The following is a 16,799-nucleotide window of genomic DNA, read 5'->3' as shown; positions in this document are numbered from 1 at the left end:
CAGCATCCAGAGAGACAGGCGTCCATTTCTCCGAGGAACCAGACATCTCCCACTGCTGCTCTCACCCATCTGGCCCAGCTGCTGGTCGTCCCCCCAGTCGCCATCTCTGGCCCTCTCGAACACTCAGGCTATGGCCAAGGGCTTCCAGATTGAGCTCCCCAGGCTCCTGTCCTGCCCAGGAGACCGGGGCCTCTCTGTTTAATTAGCCAGGGCGAGGGCCCCAGGGGACAATGTCACCCTAAGGGAACAAAGCCAGCTCCCATCCACATCCTGCTGGACTCAAGAAGAGAGAACCACTCAATTAAGTCTGATTTGCCAAAACGTCTGTTTTTAGTGCTATTTCGGGCCATGGTGGGGATTTTCTGTGCTTGTCTCAAAGGTATCCTAAACCAGATTCCTTCCTACCTCCCCCACCCCTACTGTGTTTGAAATGAAAATATGTTCTTCCTCTTCTCTCTTTCCTTTTTCCTGCTTCTCTTTCCCACCTATCAGAGGGATGCAAAGGAGAGAACGGGCGGAGGCTGGGGCCCCAGGGAAGGTCAGCACTCCACACCCCCCACTAGGCCTGGGCAGGTCCCCTCAGGCCCCAGGGTCCCCCACGCTGGGAGCTATGGTTTCCTGAAAGCCGGCTGGTTGAGGGTTCCTGCCGGCCTTTATCTTCTCCCCAGAGTCGGATCATCTTCTGCTGTCTCACCAGACACACTCCAGGCATCTGCCCTTCCCTCCACACACCCTTGTCTTCCGCCGGGCCTCGGAGCTACTGCTTGGGCTGTGCCCTCCCCCAGGGTCTCTCCTTCCTGCACTTCACCTTCTTGGCGGGCAACAGGACGACGACTAAGCCACATCTATGCCATCTCCCAAGGCAGATGCTTCGAAAGGACGGGGGCGGCATCTGCTCGGCCAGTACCGACTCTCGGGGGCAGGGGTCCACCTCCTTTGGTGCCGCTGGCATCTTGGGCCAGATAATGTGTTGTGGGGCCCATCCCGTGCACCCCAGGACGTGCATCACGTCCGAGCTTCTGTGCACCGGAGGCCAGCACCTCCCCAGCTGAGACAACCAAAAATGTTTCTGCGCCCGGCTCGCATGACTCCGGAGGGTCAAACTCACCCCCAATGAAGCAGCACTGCCCTAAAGCCTGGCACAGTGCCCCCCCAAAAGGAATGAATGCAGGACCCCTCCTCCCTCCCCCGGAGAGAACAGGTGAGCTTTATTTTCTCTCTTTACCTCTTATCATCATCATCTTGTACAGATTTAATTTGCCCTATCAGACCAGAAGCTTCCAGAAGACAGGCCCACGTGACCTCGGCTGTGTGTCAGGGCCGACTGCCCGTAACTGCTGCTGGAGGAGTAAGTCTCAAAGCGTCAGGAGCACCAGACGGAGGCCTCCTTCTGGCTTCCCCTTCGCCAAGGCGCTGGGTGGCTGTGTGACTTTGCTACGCCAGCTAAACTTCTCTGGGCATCCGCGCCTCTCCAGTCACTGTTACAATCTTTGTCCCGCAGGGCTTGTGGACCCCCCACCCCCACCCCAAGAAGATTCTGTCAGGTGGTTTTCAATTTACGTTTTCTGAGACTTTTTGTTATTACAAACAGGGACACGGATTCGCCACTCTTCGAGTTACCAAGTTCAGCTCAGGGCTCTAGAGGCACGATCTGTTTTAAAACTCCTGTTAAAAACAAAGCTACGAAGGGGGTGCTGTGATTTTCGTTTCTTGATCAGGGAGGAAATCGAGGCTCAGACGGCTGGAGGGAGCTGCCAGAGGACACCCAGACGTGGTCTGGCGGCCTGTGGCGCCTGGGGATGCCTTGGTCAGCGAACGCTGCGCTTCCGCACCTGATCATGAACTCTTCCCCAGTCTGCAGCCGGCCTTTCCCAGTGAAGAAGCCCCTAGCAGGGCCTCCCTACCGGGAGGCCTCACCGCTGAGCTCCCCGGACAGAAAGAGCTCCGGGTCACCAGGGAAGGGTCCAACAAGGCCCGGAGGTGGCAAGCGCTGATTCAAGAAGTTGGCCTGTCTTGGAGGGGCTGGGAAGGCCGCCCGCCACTCCTTTCCCTTCCCTTGTCATCCCTCCCAGGAAAGCCCTGGCTGGGACACACTTCCGCCGGCACAGAGCCCTTCTGAGCTATTCTTCAGGGCGCGAAGCAAAAACAGATGGGAGGAACCATTCTCTAGCACCTTCTATGTAACAGGCGCTGCTGTAAGTCTCTTACCAGCATTAACTCATGAACTCTCCCAACAGTCCTATGCGCAAGGCGCTGTCCCTTTCTCCATCTCACAGGTGAGGCAACTGAGCCAAGGAAATCAGGACCTCGTCCAGGTTAGCAGGGGGCAGAGCCGGGATCTGAACCCAGGCGGCTAAGCTCCAGATCCCCGTGCTCCGCCACGAGACCGAAGCAGAGATGCCGTGGCTGTGTTCCCAGCGCCCTGGGGGAGCCGCGGGGCCTCCATGTGTGATTCAGGAATGAGTGAGTGAACGGGTGAGCGCGTGGTTACCCGGGCACACAGCCGCCGCAGTCCCCAGCTGCTGGAGGCTTTCTCGGGGCCCACCCACGACACTGGGACACAGCCGCTTTGGAAACAGAAGCGCTCGCCAGGAAACTCTCCTTCTCACCTGCCCCGCTGTGTAACGAAGACCCGCTCAACCCATATCCTCAACCGGGCCAGAAAAGAAACCTGGTTTTGGCCCACGTGCCCGCCAGGAAGGTTTAGAGGCACAAAGCTGCCATCCTTTCCAGGTGCCGAGTCTGGGAGCAGGAAGAGGAAGGGTCCCGTCTGCTGCGTGCAATCCAGAGGGGCCGCGGACGATGCCTACCCGACAAGTGGGGGTACGGGGCCTCGGAGAGGGCAGTCTGTAGCCGGACTGTGCCCAGGCTGGCCTAACCCCAAGTGCGCAACTCCTCATTCCCAGACCCTAAAACAGCCCGACACGGGCCTCGCCCTGCAGAAACCAGCGCTCCCACCGCTGGCACGAGAGGGAGGTGCGGGGCCTGGTGCAGCAGTGGGAACCCAACCTCTCCCCGAATCCCGACCGACCGTGCTTCTGCTCCCCCGCCGTGTGGCCCGGCACACAGTCTCCAAGGCGGGGACTCGAAACAGGGCCATGGTCCGCTCCAGTCCGCAGGTCCCTCCTCAAGACCCCCATTCATGGGGCCTGTCCCCGTTCGTTCAGCTCGCTCTACTCAGTCTCCTACTTTCTGAGCCCCAAGCTGGTGACTCCCCCAATTTACAGCTGAGACCGAGGCCTAAGGGCGGAGGGGAGATGTCCCCACAGTCCCTAACAGGCGGCCCCCAGTGCCCACCCCCTGGCCTGCTGCCTCTGTTTCCCCTCCCAGGACTTGCTCCTGGCCCTCCATGGCGCCCCAGATGCCTGCTCCCTTGAGGCCGATCACTTTGTAGAGAAAGTGGATGTCTACTGCCCCCCCCCCCCGCCCTTGGACTTGGAGGGCCTGGAAGGTCAGACCACACGCTGGCTGGTCTCTGGGTCACAGGGTGAGCACGCGGCTGAGGGAAGGAAGGAACGTTGGGCGTCAGAGCCCCGGTACTCCTGGGTATTTCCTCTTCTGAGTCTCCGCTTACTATTTAGCAATAAGAGCATCTCCCTCCCTCCTCCTTCCCCGCGCCTCTCACCCCCCACCTTCTCTTCTCCTGCCTCACCTCCCTGTCCCTCCCTCCCTCTGTCCTACCACACTGCACCGTTCCCTAGGGTTCAAGAACCAGAACACAATCCCTTCTTTGCCTTCAGCCATTGGCACTCACCCTCGCTGTCCCCTGCCACCCCCCCACCCCGTGCCAAATTCCAGTCTCGGATCCCCCTGACCTACCCAGGCACAGGGCACAGCTCTGCCTCACACGGTCTCCTCAATCCCCGGGGAAACAGGCCGAGCCAGTTTCTCCTTGGGCCCCCTCAGGGAGCAGCCTGGGGGTGCCGGGCCCCTCTCTGGCCTCACTTCTCTCAGCAAGAAGCCTCTGACCAGGGCCCTGAGAATCTGCAAAGCGCCAGCAGGCGCCTGCCCAGGATCTCAGGGGCCCCAGAAACCACAGACACCGCGCCGGACTCTCACGCGGCCCGCCGCACCTAGCCCTTCCTGCCAGGAAGCATTTCCAAGTGTCTCCCCTGTTCCAGCCTCGCCCTTGGCAGTGGGGCCAGGAGAGGAGGGAGGTGTGTTCTCGGGCCTGGATGCTGAGCCCTGTGGGGAGGACAGACACTGACAGAATTCCCGATAATGCCAGGATAAACGCTAGGCTGCGGGTGTAGACAAAGGGAGATGACTCAGTCCGCCTCGCGGGTCAGAGGAGGAGGAGACAGGACGCGTCTGTTTTGGTCTCGGGAGACAGGGAGGAAGGTGAAGGGCATCCTAGGTGGAAGCCGCAGCCCAGGCACACGTGCAGAGGCAAGCACGCACACGGCCGAAGCCTTGGAAGAAGGCTGTGCTGGGGCTGGAGGGGAAGGACGGGGTTGAATGGGGCAGAGCAGGCGGAGGACGCCAGAAGGGGCCCCGGCTGTGGGGGAAGGACCACGGGCTGGACCTGCACTCAGAGGGCAGCAGGAGCCCTGGAAGTACCTGCTGCGGTTGAGAAAGATCCCTCTGGGAGTGTGGCCCATGCTGGGAGGGGGTGGGACGGAGGCAGGGAGGCCCGGGAGGCCCCAGCAACAGCCCGGCCTCTCCCGTCGTCATTCTCTCCAAGCTGGCTCCTCCCCTCTTGGCCACGGAACACGCGCCACGTCCGTTCCAGCCTCCGAACACTTGCTGTGTGTTCCCTCCACCAGGATCGCGCCTGTTGTTCTCACTTACCCGTGCCGAAGCACCTGCTTTCCAAGCCCCCTCTTCCACGAAGCCCCTGCCTCCCGAAAGCTCCCAACTTCGGTGGAGACGGAATCCTGAAGCTCACGTGATGTGCCGAGCCCGTCTCGGAACGGAATTCCACACCGTCTCCCTCTGCGCTTCTCTGCGTGGACAAGTCTTCCCAAAGACGCTGCCTACACTCTTGCCCTTATCATCCCCGAAACACCTACGTGGGCCCTTCACAGGGGGACCTGTTTTCTGCCCCCTCCGGAAACCTGGCTCAACTCCCATGACAATGTGGGTTCCCCTGGGTATTTTCTGGGTCTCGGTCACCCACAGGGCTGTGACCTTCCTGGAGGCTGGTGCACGAAGCACGGGAGGCCAGAAATGGTGGGTCCTCGGAAAACACCTGTTCCCTTGGGGCCAGTGAGCCCAGGAACCTCTCCCACAGAAACCCTGCCCAGCATCCACTGCTCCCCCGTGCCTCCCTGTGGAGCCACACATTTGAAAGTGGGGGGGGGCGGGCATCCACCTCCCAGCCACAGGTGGCCATTAAAAGCAACACGATGGTGCGCCTGGGTGGCTCAGTTGGTTGAGCGACCGACTCTTGATTTCAGCCCAGGTCATGATCTCAGGGTCGTGGGATCGAGCCCCGCATAGGGCTCTGCGTGCCATGGCGAATCTGTCTGAAGATTCTTTCTCCCCCTTTCTCTCCCCCTTCCCCTGCTTGCACGCACTCTCCCAACTAAAGGAAGTAAAAGCAATGCGATGCGTGTGGACTGCGGCGGAAATAAACGAGCGCTGATAAGGGTCACAGTGCCGACCAGACCGGCATTCGGCGGGACAAGTACTGTTCTAAGCTCTGTGTGTTTACATGGAATAACCCATTCCGCCTTCACTAGAGTCCCGTGGGGCCAGTACCCTCATCATCCGCACTGGGCAGACAGGACTCGCAGACACAGAGAGGTAACTCATTAGGGAGGTAGCTCATTCGGTATGTGGCAGAGACAGGAGTCAACCCCGAGCCTTGCCCTGGGCACCTCACCCTACAGCCTCCCCAAGACAATGGAAAGGAGCGAGGAACTTAGAGAGCCCGAGATGTATTCTCATCTGGGGTAAAAGAAAACTGACTTTCGGCATATATGATACATACGTATTCATGCACGCAAGCCGCAGAACTGTCTAGGAGGCCACAGTCAAACTCTTGACTGGGGTTTCTTGTGGGAGGGGTGCGGAGGACACTTTCACTCTCTATACTTCTGGGTTATTTGCATTTTTCACTGTAAGAATGAATCCATGTATTACTTGAGTGATTAAAAAAGAGAGAACTTGTCAGAGCCTCAAGTAATGTTTGTGGAATGAGTAGAAGCCAGATTCATTTTGGAGGACTGTTTTTTCAAACTCTGGGTATGACCCATTAGTGGATTATGAAATCAGTTCAGTGGGCTGCAAGCAGCGTTTAAAAAAAAATTTCAAATAGGCTAGAACAGAAAGTATCCGCTCAGCCGACAAGCAGAGGAGGAGTTATTTCACTAAACTTTTGTTTCAGTTTTATATGGTGGTGGTGAAGAGAGTTGTGGCCTAAAATGTATTTCTTATACATTCTATAATGTATCCTTGAATCAGGTTTCTGGCAGAGTTTGAAAGCCACGGTCTAGACTTGGGGGTCTAAACGGAATAGTGGGGATAGTGGGGGGAGGGCACCGCGCCGGACTGTTGGTCCAGTGGAAGAGAGATGGTTTCGCCCAGGGGGTGAGTTCCCTCCATTTAGGAAGACGCCGGAGGGGTTCCTGGCTCTCGGAAAATGTCCTATTTAGCCCACTCTAGAGTTGGCTTCTGGGGCCTGGGCCCTCTCTTGATACCTCTGCCTCCTTCCAAGGCTTTTTGCCTTGAGAACTGGGATGGAGCCTCTCCAGGCCCAGAAGGTCTGCGCTCACTCCTGTGGGTCACCCAAAGCTCCTAGGGGTGCTCCTGGGGTCCCAGAGACCCCCTCTGCTGTCAAAGGGGGGGGGGGAGACAAGATTCCTTTCCAGCTTCCAGATCCCAGAACCACATCCCAAGGAAGCCTCCGGAAACAGCTGTGTGGTCGGTCGGGAGGGGCCTCCACGGCGTCCACAGCGAGGGCGGCCCCCCCGGGTGAGCCCGCCCTGGGCAGAACAGGGTCTGTGCGCAGGAAAAGCGGCAGAGCCCCCAGCCCGGGGCTCCCCCGGCGCGGGCGCCTCCACTTCGGAGCTGGCGAACCCCCGCCTCCCCCCCCAGGGCAGCAGGCAACTAAAAAAAGATAAAATAAAAAGAAGTAATTCCCCTGCTCTGACGTCAGCGCGCGGTCTTCACAGCCCGGCCGCGGCCTGAGACCGGATCGCAACCAGATGCCCTTGAAGCCTCCACCCGCCGCTGCGCGGGGCACGGGGCGGGCGGGGGCGGCCCCCGGGAGGGTCCTGGGTCCGGGCTGGGGCACCGGGAGGCGCCGCGGGGGCAGCGGCGAGCGGGGACGCTCCGGGCCCGGGTCCGCCCCGCGCGCCGCCTCCCCTCCCCCAGCCGGTCGCGCATTGTTACGCTCGGGCTGGTCCGCGCCGAGCCCCGACCCCGCGCCCCCGCCCCCGCCGCCCGGTCGCGGGCTCCCGGGAAGGCTCGGCTCGGCTCTCCCGCCCTCGGCGTGGGCTGAGGGGGACCGAGAGCCCCAGAGGGCGACGGGCGGGCTGGGAAACGGGCGCCCCAGGAAGCCGGGCGGCAGCGGCCTCGGGCCTGGCCGGTGTTTCGCTTCCCTCCGCCCTCCTCGAGGCCCCGGCGCGACCGAGCCTCCGAATGTCACCCCGCGCCCCGACACCCCCTCGCCCCGCCGCGCCCGGCCCCGCGCCCTCCTCCCGGGCCCTGCCTCCCCGGCGCGGGTCCGACTCGCCGCGGCCCGGGACTCGGCGATCGCGTGTCCGGGGCCCCCGGCCGTGACGTCAGCCCCGAAGGGCCCGTGCGCCCGGGGCCTGGCCGCGTCGGAGCTCCCGGGGCCTCCGGGGCCGCGTCCTGCCGGGTCGCGCGCGGGGCCTGTCCCAGGCCGGGGCGCCGCGGAGAGCCCCGGGAGCTCCGTGTCCCCAGGCCGGCCCCCGCCCCCCCGCGCCGCTCGCAGCCCAGACGGCCGCCCGGCGACCGCGCGCCCCAACCCGGCCCGCCCCCTCCCCGCCCGGCCTCGGACCCCGACGCCTCGCGCCGCCCCGGCCCCGGCAGCGGCCCCCGGTGCTCACCTCGGCGCCCGCGCTCACTCGGGGGCCCTGGCTCTGGCGCTGCGACTTCGCGGCCCGCAGGCCCGGGCGGCCATGGGGGTCAGGGCGCGGCGGCCCGGCCGGCCCGCGGCCAGGCAGGAGGGACGGTGGGCCGCGGCGCCCCCTCCTCGCGCCGGCGCTCGGGCGGCCTCTGCGCTCTTCTCTCGCCCTCGCCGCCGCCTCGCTCTCCCGCTCGACTCCGAGCCCAGCCGCGGCGGGGGCGGCGCCCGGGGGCGCGGGGAGCCGGCGGCGCGGGGAGCGGGCCCTGGCCGCGCACCCGGCCGGGCCTGCCTGCTGTCCGCGGGGGCCGCGGGGAAGCGCGATCCCCTCCGCACAGGAAGAGCGCGGGCGGCGCGGGGGGAGAGGGAGCGCGCGCGGGAGGAAGAAAGTTCCCGGGCGGCCTGGCTGCGCCCGCTCGAGCCCCGGCGCCAGGTGGGCCGTGCGCGCCCCGACAGCACCCTCTGGCGGCCCGCGCGCCCCACGGCGCGTCCCCCGCGTCTCCCCCGCCCGCTCGCGCTCCCTCGCGTCCTGGGGCGGGGTGCGCCCTGCGGGGGTCCAGGCGCAGCCCTCCCAGACTCGCGCGCCCGGTCCCGGGCCAGGGCACGCGGTGGGACCGGGGGCCGGGGGGCGGCTGGAACCTCGGGCAGAGGATGTGGACTGGCATCCGGCGCCCAGAGGCGTCCCGTCTCCGGCCTGGCTGCTGGGCCAGGCTCCCGCCTTCGCTCCACCATCCACCGTCCCTGTGACCGCGTCTTTTCCGATTGGGAAACAGGTTTTCACTTTCTGAACTCAATAGGCTGGACGGAAATCTCTCCACATACTGGGTTCCCCGCACCTTGCTGGACGCTAGGGAATGAGCAGAGACAAGGGGTCTCCGCGGCCGCGGAGCTGACCTCCTGCTGGGGACCGACCGACAGCAAACAAATGCTTACGTCCATGAAGAAGGTATTTCAGGGAGTTATGAGTTCTGGGAAGCGCGTTAGCAGGCGAAGTGTCGGTGGGGGCTATTCAGCTGGAAGTGAGAGAAGGGGGCCTATCTGAGCAGAGAACTGAAGAGCAGGAAGGAAGCCTGCCCTGGGTAGAGTCTGGGGAAGAGCATTCCCGGCAGACGGAAGAGAAAGTGCGAAGTGCAGAGGCGCCGAGACAGGCGAGAGCTTGGTGGGTAAACACCCAGGTGACCCAGGGCGGGCGCACTGAATGCGGAACCGTACGGGAAGGGAAGCCCTCTGTCTTCAAGGCTGCAGAGGGCCTGGTGAGGGACTTGGAGGCAAAGTTCTGGCGCTCTGGGAAGGAAGCCGTTGGCAGAATTTACGCAGAGGAATACTGAATAAATGAGTGAGTGAATAAGCCTATGAACTTAGAGGATCCCTAAGCAACGGCTACTCCAAGGCTTTGACTCACCAGGGCTCGGGCAGAAACCCACAGCCACCTGCTCTGGGAACCTCCCCGTCCCCCCAGGACCCCGGCCTCTGGGGTCTGTTGGTCCTATGGTGGGGAGGGGGGAGCATCAGAGCTCCCAGGTGCCCCGAGACCACCGAGGTCTCCTATCAAACCTCAGCTTCGTCACTGGTAAAAGAGGGACAGCGGTAGGTAAGTTCCCCTTACTCTGTGCTAGACACTGTCCTTCTTTCTGGGTTGTCCTGCTTGCTCCTCAGTCAGAGGAGACTGAGACACAGAGGGGTGAAATCACCTGTCCAGGTTCTCAAGTGAAAGTGACAGAGCCCGGACCTGCAGCCAGGTCCCTTCACTGAGCTCAGCCACCCACCTGTCTCCCATGGAGAATGGCGAATGGGAGAAACAAGGTAGAGGCAGACACAAGGTGAACAGCACTGGTTTTTTGTTTGTTTTAAAAGATTTTATTTATTTTAGGGAGAGCAAAAGCGATCACAGAGGGAGAGGGAATGCAGAGGCAGAGGGAGAAGCAGACTCATTATTGAGCAGAGAGCCTGATGCGGGGCTCGATCCTAGGACCCCGAGATCATGACCTGTGAGGAAGGCAGACGCTTAACCGACTGAGCCACCCGGGTGCCCCAGCAGCACTGTTTTAAGCTAGTTCTAATCTCACGTTCTTGAGTGGATGGCAGGGGCAGGGCAGGGAGAGACAGACCAGGTTTCTAAGACTTGCTGGGTCTCTGTTGCCTCATCTGTAAAATGGGGATAACAGTCCCAACTTCCTGGGCTTGTTGAGAGGACTGAATTAAGTCAGGTGTGTGAAGCGTTTAGCCCCAAGCCTGGCATGCAGTGGATGCTGCTACTGTTTTAGGTCAGACACTGGCTGAGTGCGCAGGGCCCCTTTCATCTGGCCAGCCGCTTCCCAGCCCCCAGCATGGCCAGTGTTCTCCCCTGCTGCCTTAACCTGCCTCTGGGAAAGCCGAGGGGAAGGCCTGACAGCAGGAACCTCAGTGGACTGCTAGAGAGGAAACCTCCCTCCCTGCGCAGGGCCCCGCAACCGACAAGTGTCATTGTTGAGCACCTACAGTAAAAAATGTAAGTGTGGCGAACGACCATGCGGTAGTGGCTTGAAACGACACACATGTGTTCTGTATGGTTCTAGCGGTCAGAAGAGCCTGAAATCAGTTCCTCGGCGCTCCAGGCGCGGTGTTAGCAGGGCTAGTTCCTTCTGGAGACACTGGGGCGGAATCTGTTCCCTGCCCTTTCTAGCTTCTGGAGGCCACCTGCATTTCATGGCTCGTGACAGCCTGGTGACCTCCAGAAGCTCAAAAAGGCAGGAAGACAATAGCTTCTGTTGTTCCACCTCCTGCTTCCTCCCTTAACCTTCCTGCCTCCTCTTATAAGGACCTTTGTGATGACATTAGGGACACGTGGATAATCCGGGATAATCTCCCATCTCAAGACCCTTAATTTAGGGCGCCTGGGTGGCTCAGTGGGTTAAACCTCTGCCTTTGGCTCAGGTCATGATCTCAGGGTCCTGGGATCAAGCCCCACATTGAGCCCCGCATCGGGCTTTCTGCTCAGCAGGGAGCCTGCTTCCCCCCCCCAACCCTTTGCCTGCTGCTCTGCCTACTTGTGATCTCTCTCTGTGTGTATCAAATAAATAAATAAAAATCTTTAAAAAAAAAAAAAAAGACCCTTGATTTAATCACACCTGCAAGGACACCTCCCACCCACCCCCCTTTTTTTTTGCCATGCACAAGAATAGTCAGTTTCCAGGGATTAACACCTGGATTTCTTTGTGAGCCATTTTTCAACCTCACATTCCATACCTTCTCTGACTCCTCCCTCATTATAACGCATTTTACAGTTAAGAAAATCAAGGCTCAGAAGAGATGAAGTCACTTGTCTGAGGCTGTACAGTGGTTATTTACCTATTCCCACTGTGGTTCAGACATCAGGTCAGAGTCTGGATTGTGATGTAAAAGTTTCCTGGAGAAAGCGTGCTGTGGACCACAGGCATGAAGTGTAATGAATGACCTGGTCCTGTTGAGGAATTCAGGGAAGACTTCCTGGAGGAGGTGGCATGTGAGCCGGGATCTGAAGAGTGATTTTCCCCTGGCTGCTTTTGTCAGGGGAGGGCCTGGGGCTTCTCAGGAGAGAACCTGGAACTGATCGGGGTCACTGTCAGCAAAGCCAGCACCCAAGAAGATTTCTGCTGAGAACTTGCTTGTCATTCTTAGCCGGATGCAGGTAAGAGGGCCAGGAGGGAGGGGGCCCACTGTGCCAAAAGACAACCCCCCCCCCATAAAGACAGTGTTGGTACAAAAGTCTCAAACTTAGCAGCTTGAGTGTGGAATCCTGGCTGCTGGGTGTGTCTTGACTGGAGGGGAGAGCAAAGTGTTCGAGAATTTGGAGTTGAATACCTTTAAGGAGGCTAAGTTCTTGCGGAATTGAAATACCTTCAAGGAATGTAAATTCTACCTATTGTTCCATACCCAAGTTTAAATCACCCCAAAAGCATTTGTGTTTGAGATATCCTCCGTCTCCCCAGGAGTCAAGACCCAGTTCTGCATCTGTGTGGCCTTGACCTTGAGCTCCCCTTAGTTTTCTCATAGTTGAAAGAAGACAAAGACCTCTATTAGGGAGAGAGAGACCCTTGTGGGCTGGAGGACGGGGAGAGGGGAGGATCTAGGCTTATCATCTGCTCACTCAATAGAATAGGAAGGGAGCCTTTCACTAAGCCTCCACCTGGTTGGGTAGACACCCCCGTTCCACTAATCCCCTGGTCCACACCAAGAAACTGAGGCCACGGAGGGGAAGTACCTAGAGCAGGAAAGTGCAGAGCAGGATTCAGTGGTATCCACGTGCCCAGCGGAGCCCCCCCTCTTGCTGCCAGCCTGCCTTCTCTGGGACCAAAGCTTCTGGGAGCTCTGGGCTGTTCCTACAGAGCACGTCTTCCGCAGCAGCAGGCCTCCCATTAGGGAGTACTTAGCCCACAAGTACTGAGCACTCACTGTTTGCCAAGCCCTGTGCATTTTGGTCATTGACGTGGAGACTCACCATCCGCCTTTTGGAGAGGAAAAAATAGAGGCTCACAGAAGGGAGGAAGCATTCCCAGAGCGGGTCAGCTCAGTGTTTGTCCCCACTTAGTAACCGGGGGAGCAAGAAGTGGAGCGAAAGACCCATCCCAGCCCTGCCCCAGGGCAAACAACTTGATTCTGAGCCATCATATCCACAGGGGGAGCTCAGCGATGCCCACCTCAAGGGCTTATTCTGAGAAGTTTAAAAAGTTGGGAGCTGGGAGCTGGGCATGGCCGCCAAGGCTCTTTCCCTCTCCACCTCTGTGAAGTGAGCCCATCGTGCTGCTACCTGGAGGGCAAAAGGGAACAGAGCCATTTCTTGCAAAGATCCTGATGGTGTTCAAAGCTCTTGAGAAGGAAGGCAGGCCAGGGAAGGGGGGGGGTGCGTCCATTTCAGAGAAGAGGGAGTCAATGGGGGGCGGGGGTGCATAGCAGCGAGAGACCCCCGGCTTCCCGCAAGGCCTCTGATCTCCAACAGAGAGACCGAAAGGAGGAGGTACAGCCATGCTTAGCTCCGAGTGAGTCTGCGCACTGTAGGGTCAGGGGGCCTCTGTCTAGTCCCAGGATGTCCCTTAAAGGGTCCCCGAGCAGTAGGTCCAGGGCCAGACAGGCATCGCTCAGCCCCTCCACTCGCTCGTTCATTCATTCACTCACTCATTAATTAGTTAATTCAATACACAGTAGTTGAGTGAAAGCCCTGTTCTGGATTCCATCTCCAGGAAGAGGCGCTGCAGCCCCCCCGACCCCACCCCACTCCACCCGACCCCCGTGATTGCTGAGCGAGACAGACATTGGACCTATTCTGAAGGCCTTGTTATCTCAAGAAAAAGGCCATTTTGACCACATATTCCCTTAAACTGGGAATGCATGCTTCTTTGTTATTAGAGAAAAAAAAGTTTAATTTTAATTTTATTTTGAAAAAAAAAAAATTAGGGACGCCCAGCTGGTTCAGTTGGAAGAGAGTGCAACTCTCGATCTCAGGGTTGTGGGTTCGAGCCCCACAGCGGGTGTAGAGATGACTTAAATAAATAAAACTTAAATAAAACGAATAAAATGAAGCTAAAGCTCAGAAAACACATAGAAAATACATATATATTATCTTCTATGCAACAAAATCTAGGTTAATGTGCTAATTCTTAGATTAATGTACTCACAGTTAGAATGCAAAAAATTGACTTTGGGGAGGCCTGTTTCTTCCCACAAAATCTACCGAAGGTCTTTACTAGACCTTCTGGGCACTAACTACTCAAAGGCTTTATCAGGTCCTGGCAGTCTTCAGGCCACTGAGTTCCATGGTTTTCAAATCCTGTCCTGGGGCTGCTTGGATGGCTCAGCTGGTTAAGCATCCAACCGTTGTTCCCAGGTCAGGTCTTGATCTCAGGGTCGTGGGTTCAAGCCCCGCATTAGGCTCCACACTGGGCGTGGTGCCTACTTAAAAAAAAAAAATCCTGTCCTGAAACACTTCTTCACATTTGGGGTTTTCATTGTTTAGATGGGGGTGACCCAGTCAGATGGAGCCTCGATTTGTCAGCCACAGTGCCCTGGGACCCCAGGAATTCTCTAGCCCCTGTCACCGACTCTGAAATTCTACACTTTTGGTCAAGATTTGAAGATTTCCCTCCCCATCAGCTGGCGGGAGTGAACCCACCAGAAAAAATACTAATGAGAGGGGCGGAGAGAGAGCTGGTGTAAAACGGCGGAGATGTCTGAGTGAGGACTAAGTTTGTAAGTGGCAGGGACGGTAACAAATCCGGTCATGTTTTTAACAACCTTGACTTCCAACACAGATAACAAATGCTCAGCTGCCCGGGACCCCCATCATCAGGATTAGCCGGATCAGCCTGGGAGTGCTTGCATCAAGAATTACATGAAAGAGGGATAAAATTCCATCCTGTCTCAGCCATTGTGGATCTCTTTCCAGAAGCTTTGTGCTACCTAACACAACCTGTCTTTTGGTGGTAATAACACATTGATTTTCCCGTGGGGACCATTCTTTCCCACTTTCAGCCCCCATGTGTTTCAGCCAGGCTGACCCTACCTCTGGGATGCAGAGATGGTCCTATGACTCAGATTTAGCCAATCAGAGTGCCCCATTTGCCCATCCACAGCGACTGGTTCTGGAATAGCCACAGGACCCAAGCCCTCTGGGAGTTTTGCTAGAGCTGTTGAGCTTTCCAGGCCCCTCCAGGATTGGCTGTGGACATGAGAATAAAGCCAATATGGAGAAAAGCTGTATGGAGATATATCCAGTGATGCCCTCTGGGCACCTGGATCCAGCTATACCTGAAGCTCAGAGACTCCTAGACTTTCAGTTACACAACCAATAAATTCACCTGTTTGTATAAATTAGTTTGAGCTGATTTTCTCTCTCTTGTCTCAGAGAGAACCAAAGCTGCTTTACCCAGAGCAGAAAAATGAGGAACGTGAGAACAGCAGCAGAACCACTGTCTCCAAAGATCTGGAAGACTGCCCTGGCCTTGTATACCAGCATACCGATTGTGTGGTTGCAGTGGGTGGGCGGACCTGGAGCAGGATGTTGACTCCATGAGGAAGGACTTTCCCACAGTTAGAACTGTTCAAAGAGGACCACGTACCACCTGGAGAGAGAGTAAGTTTCCTGTCTCTGGGGGTATGCAAACAGAAGCAGGATGTGATGAAGGGATTCAGGCTGGCTAGGACAGCAGCCTTATAATTGAACATGACTCAGGACCTCAGACCTGCATTAGCGGAGAGCTGGAGAATAGCAGTCACTCCGTTTTTCATTGTAAAATAGTTAAAATATTCAAGAAGGTAAGAGAATAATTCAGTGATGGCCACTGAATCCCTTCTCATCAGCTCAAGAAAGAAACCTTCACCGGTACAGCGGCGTTCCTGATCATAGGGTCCCACCCCACCGCCGCTGCCCCCTTGCTGGCCTTTAAGCTTTTACTACGCATGCAGTATTCCCAGGGGTGTGCGATCCGCAGGTCTGTCTTAAACAGAGGGGGTGGGCCCTCCAGGGTTTTGTTATTGTCAGTGGTGAAAATGAAAGCGCTTAGCTACCCATAAAACATGTATTTTCCTCCTTCCTTTTTTTAATCATAGAAAAGTCTTACAAAAGCAGTCTCCAAACAGTTCTTCATCCTTTTTATAACACAACTCCATTACCTCCCCGCCCCAGCCTCCCCCGCCTCCCCTGCTCGGGTTTCTGAGTCTGGGGGCTGAGACTGAGAGGAGGCGGAGGAAGCACTTTGCTCGCTGCAGGCATGTAGTAAGTGCTCAGTTATAGCTCGGAGTTGCTGCTGCTACGGGAATGGCTTCCAGCCACCGCCCCGCACCTCCCACCACTCTCCCCTCGGTGGAGAAACCATCCCCTCCTCCCTCTGCTTTCCTCCTCCCCCTGCCAGGGTGTCATGAAACCCTGAGCGTTTTACCCTTTGGTCCTTCCCCAGTGACGGCCTCTGTGACTGGTCTCTGGTCCTCAGTCGTAAGCCGCACACCCACCCTCCTCGAAGTGGCCCCAACAGTAGCTCCCCTCCAGTGCGTGACTCCCTGACTTGCCCCCCTCCCGCCCCCCAAAAACACACCCCAAGTCTGGCTCGGCCCTTATGCGCAACCTTCCCTGCACAATGACTTGCAGGTCCTTCCAACTCCTCTGAGCATCCCTCCCTGCTGTTCTATCTGCCTGAGGCACCTTTCTCTTTGGCTCAGTCTGGCTGCTCCCTTCACACCCTTGTGGCCTCAGCTCAAGAACGGACTCCTCCAGGGTGCCCTCCCAGAGCTCCTCAGGCAGATTAGGCCTTGGTTCCCTCGGCTGTGCGCCTGGACCCTACTGTCCGATGGCATTCTCCGCGATCCGATGGCATTCTCCGCGATCAGCCTGTGTTAAGAGTCTCTCTTGCTCCAGGTGGAGAGTTTCTTGAGGGCAGGGGTGCTGTCCTCTGCGGGACCTCGTGGATGGTTTTTGCACATCAATGATTAAAAACAGTACCATTTCCTTTTCTAAGCTCTCTGCACCCATCAACTCATTTAAACCTTACAAGAGCCCTGGAGGGGAAGTACCGTATTAGCCCATTCTGCAGGGGAGGGAGCGAGGCATGGGGGGGGGGTATGTGTTGCCTGTGGCTGCCAGCCAGTCACCACTAACCTGGTGGCTGAAAATGACACAGATGTTCTCTGACTGTCCTGGAGGTCAGGAGTCCAGAGTCAGTCACTTTGGGCAGAGCTGGTTCCTTCTGGAGGTTCCAGGGGGAGAACCCGTGTCCTTGCCTATCCAGATTCCGGGGGCTGCCCCCGCTCCTCGGCTTGT

At 58.0% G+C, this 16,799-nt stretch overlaps 1 protein-coding gene across 3 annotated transcripts in view; it reads right to left on the bottom strand.

Moving 5' to 3' along the window:
- The window catches only part of RAI1 (retinoic acid induced 1), a 113,803-nt gene extending 105,340 nt beyond the window's left edge, over window positions 1-8,463 (bottom strand). For all 3 annotated transcript variants that reach the window (XM_045984058.1, XM_045984056.1, XM_045984060.1), the window contains exon 1: window positions 8,019-8,463. The gene's annotated coding sequence lies outside the window, so the exon portion shown is untranslated. The remainder of the gene's footprint in view (window positions 1-8,018) is intronic.
- Between the last annotated feature and the right edge of the window lie 8,336 nt (window positions 8,464-16,799).

This window comes from Meles meles, chromosome 18 (genome assembly GCF_922984935.1).
Source record: "Meles meles chromosome 18, mMelMel3.1 paternal haplotype, whole genome shotgun sequence".
Taxonomy (NCBI): domain Eukaryota; kingdom Metazoa; phylum Chordata; class Mammalia; order Carnivora; family Mustelidae; genus Meles; species Meles meles.
This window is presented reverse-complemented; position numbering and strand designations above follow the sequence as displayed.